Source organism: Ptychodera flava, chromosome 5 (genome assembly GCF_041260155.1).
Source record: "Ptychodera flava strain L36383 chromosome 5, AS_Pfla_20210202, whole genome shotgun sequence".
Taxonomy (NCBI): domain Eukaryota; kingdom Metazoa; phylum Hemichordata; class Enteropneusta; family Ptychoderidae; genus Ptychodera; species Ptychodera flava.
In genome coordinates, this window is record NC_091932.1 from 35,569,608 (window position 1) to 35,573,451 (window position 3,844).

Sequence of the window (3,844 nt, forward strand, 5' to 3'; positions counted from 1 at the left end):
CAAACGATTAGTCTATTGCGTTCGTATTTCTTGGCACGTTTAGTCTCACTGTTTACCTCCGGTTGGTTAGCAACCGCAGTTTAATTGACATCCGATTCTTTATATTTAGGGTGAATTGTTGCAATAAGTGTTTCCTACGACGTTCGTACAAGTGAGGGCCCTATACTATGTCAAGTAGGGCATGCAGTATTGAACGTGAAACATTTATCTTGTAATATTTCCCCCTTGTCTTGGCCTGCTGGATTAAAAAAAAATATTTAAAGGTATACAGGCACATGTTCAAATTTAGCCGTTGCTTCCATCGAAAGGGATCTAGCTAATCATAGAGTTTATGGGGTCACGCCAGGTCACAGTAAATAATGCACCACTACATGGTCATAATTTACTATAGTTAAACAATCAGAAATAATTTTTCTTCATTATTCTTCCTGGAATGAGGCAAAGAAATCATTAATTGTAAATCCATAAAATAAATAAGTACCAGTGAATCAAGTGTTAAAAAACCCGTGCGCTACTGTTACTGCTTGTGATAAATAATGGTACATAGGGTGATAAGGGGAATTGGGTTCATAAAATTAATTTGAGATACTAGTAGAATTAATTTTAGCACATAAAATTAATTTGAGGGCATAAACTTGATTCGATGAATGCATAATAAGTTAGTAATATACTATATAACACTTATTTGAGATGACTGCATGAAACAAAATTAAAAATGCTTGAAAAATTATTTCTGGTCTATATAAAATTAATTCTAACACACTAAAATTAACGGAAAACATAATTATCTTTATTATTATACACCTGCGTCTGCAATCTATGTAGTTTTCTTCGTACAGTAAATTTTGGTATCAGAGGCCTGACCAAAGTCCAATAACTTTGACGCGGAGTAAAATGTGTTATTGGGCGCTATTTGACCTTTGACCTCAAAACACCATTACGTCAATGCGGAGAAATACTTCTAAACATTCGCTACTTCACAACGTTAGTAGTGGTGAATCAAAAGCCTGTGAATTCGGGTGAAATTATGCTGCCGACCTACAATTTCAAACACGTACACTGCGCTGCGCGGGTTTGAAATTTCGTTCTGTGCGCTTAGCGTTCTCAGTTTGCTCGCGATCGCTCAGTGCAGTGCGGGACAGGCATCCCTAAAAAAGCTTTAATTTTGATTTTTTTCGAGGTAAAATTGGATTAAAAAAGGTGTATAATAATGAGATTATTCCCAAAATACCGGGATTTATGTCCGAGTACATTTTTAATAGGAATTAGGGAAAAGGTAACATTTCAATGCCAAAATAGTTACCATGGCAACTTGAAACATTAAAATAAGTCTGGTTTTTGTGTTCTCTGACCCGAACTCCCCCACTAGATAATTTTCATATCAATCAAAGTAACTTTTCATGGGATATTAGAAAAATTGAAATTTTCAACCCCTAAAATGGTTACCATGGAAACATGGGGCAGTGAAATCGATATCATATTTGGTCTTTTCGACCGAAAATACCCTTATAATGGTGAAATTTTCACGGAAATTGAACCTATTATTATTCGCATTATTATTTCTATATAATAGTCGCGCCAGCGGCTTACTGACTACGCATGCGCTTATTCATAATATACTATGCGAGTAACCGGAAGTGTACCCTTCTTTCGGGTATGCACGCCGCCATGTTTTTTGAGTGCTCGTAAAGAAACAAACAGGAATCATACAAGGTATTTTTTGCTAGTTCACCATTAATAAAATATATCACTGCCATTAGCTAGTAAATAGTACTTCACATCTCGTCATTGATACAAAATATTATTACCATCACCTCTAAAAAATACAAAAAGAGAAAAATATGTCGTGCATATGAACGAGGACACGCCTGAAGAATGCTGGGATCCAACACCGTGGATCGAACGCAGACGACAGTTTTTGCACAGACGACAGTTTGTTTGCAAGGAAGCAAGACGTGAAGTTTTAGCTAAACTTCGTGAGGTAAGCAAAAATTCCATTTTCGTCCAAAATTTTACTTAAAAAATTCATATTGGCGTTTTACTTTGCCACAGATTAATAATTTGCGTCCACAATTTTTTTTGTATACATTGTGGCCATTCAGAGCACGGTCTCCAGAACTGTACCGAGAAACGGGGAAACCATCGTGTAGAGTCACCGATGCATCGCGACTACTAAACGCAGATTTTGGACGTACTGTTGATCAATAGCTGCGGTGTTGTTAAAGTCAAAATCAGCCCATAAAAGGTAGGAATCCTGTTTGAAACCACCACAGCTTTCCACAGCTAGTTTGTAGTGTGGGTCGTTGACACGTAGTATTTAAAGTATGGCGTACGTCAATCTGCACGAAACCGAAGCGGTAATTTGGATAAATAGCGAGACAACCTTGAGCGTGCAGGTGCTTAAATACTACTAGAAGGTAAACCGACAAGAAAAGGGAGGCAAGATTCGCTGAATTACGTTCCTAGCTAGACGCCCCGAACTGAATCCATGTCAGCACCTGACACTTTCTCCACGGTTGGACCAACCCAAATACCCAGTCAAACCCTCGAGCTGCAGTACTGCAGCTGGCTGTTCGTTTGCTTTGTTTTGGGTCCGAAATTCAAGCGTGTCGATCAGTCATTGCTTCCAAAATCGTTTTATACGACACTTTCGTTAGTCTGATTATTTCAAAGTTGCCATTGGTCTTACATCGAAATTTGAATGGTGAAACGAATTTGTGTATGCATCAGCTCTGTAGTATTGCTGCACTGCAGGTTTTAGGGATTCGTCACACCAGCAGAAACATCAATTCAACCATGATATTTTCAACTGACATATTTATTGTATATATTCTGAACAGAATACATTTTTATGAATTTGTGGCGTCTTTGTGACATAAATTGTTTCTTGATCAGAAAAAATGAGTTCACGAGTTCTCAAATTTCAAATCGTGTTTGACAAACAGTGCACAACAAATATGCGTTACATTGTGACCATACAGACGGTTAACTGAATGAGAGGTAGAGTTATGTCATGTTCTTCATGATTTTGAGTAGAATTAAAATAATGGATATTTTTGTTGATTCCAGTTTTGAAGTTCCCAAAATAAATGTACTTGCAAAATCGATCTCATCAGAGATTCATGTTCAAAATATTACGATAAATATTTGTTTTCATTCACTGATGTCAATTTTTGAAGATGTCATTTAGATGTTCACTTTCACCGCATTGTAAGTGCTATCAATTCATCACAAGCTTTCTGCCACAAACTTGCATGTAATTGTTTATTGTTTTTACAGTTTCCCCAGGACCTGAACAAACCTTGGCTAGCTCCTCGTCACAAAAGGCCATTGGGCTATTACAGAATGCGTAATTAAGGTAATTACCTCAAATTGTTATCATATCATGCATGTTTTGATTGTTTTGTGTTCTTGCATTAAAGAATAAAAGTAATTTTCTACAATGTTTATGAGTCACAAGTTACTAATTCACCTGCTGTCAGATACCCTGGTGAAAACCCTGAAATCGGCCCTGTTTTGCAGTATGCAAAATGGTGGACTCACAAATGAAAACTCATCAGAGATTCATGTTCAAAATATTACAATCAGTTTTTGTTTTCATTCACAGACACGAGTCTTTAAGTTGTCTTTTAAATGCCACTTTCACAGCATTGTACTCTTAATTCATAGCCAGCTTTCTGCCACAAACATGCATGTAATTGTTGATTTTTTTAAACATTTGTTTCCACAGGATCTGAAAAGTCTTGTCCAGTTCCCCGTGACAAATCATGGTTTTGTAGCCAGTACAGAATGCATAATTAAGGTAAAAAAGCCCAATATTTTCATCTTGTCGCATGTGCTTAGT

At 36.8% G+C, this 3,844-nt stretch overlaps 1 long non-coding RNA gene across 1 annotated transcript; it reads left to right on the forward strand.

Moving 5' to 3' along the window:
* Nucleotides 1-1,916: 1,916 nt before the first annotated feature.
* LOC139132596 (uncharacterized) lies at nt 1,917-3,359 on the forward strand. Its single transcript, XR_011552370.1, has 3 exons — nt 1,917-1,981; nt 2,103-2,245; nt 3,280-3,359. It is a non-coding gene; the product is annotated as an uncharacterized lncRNA (long non-coding RNA).
* The last annotated feature ends 485 nt before the right edge of the window (nt 3,360-3,844 follow it).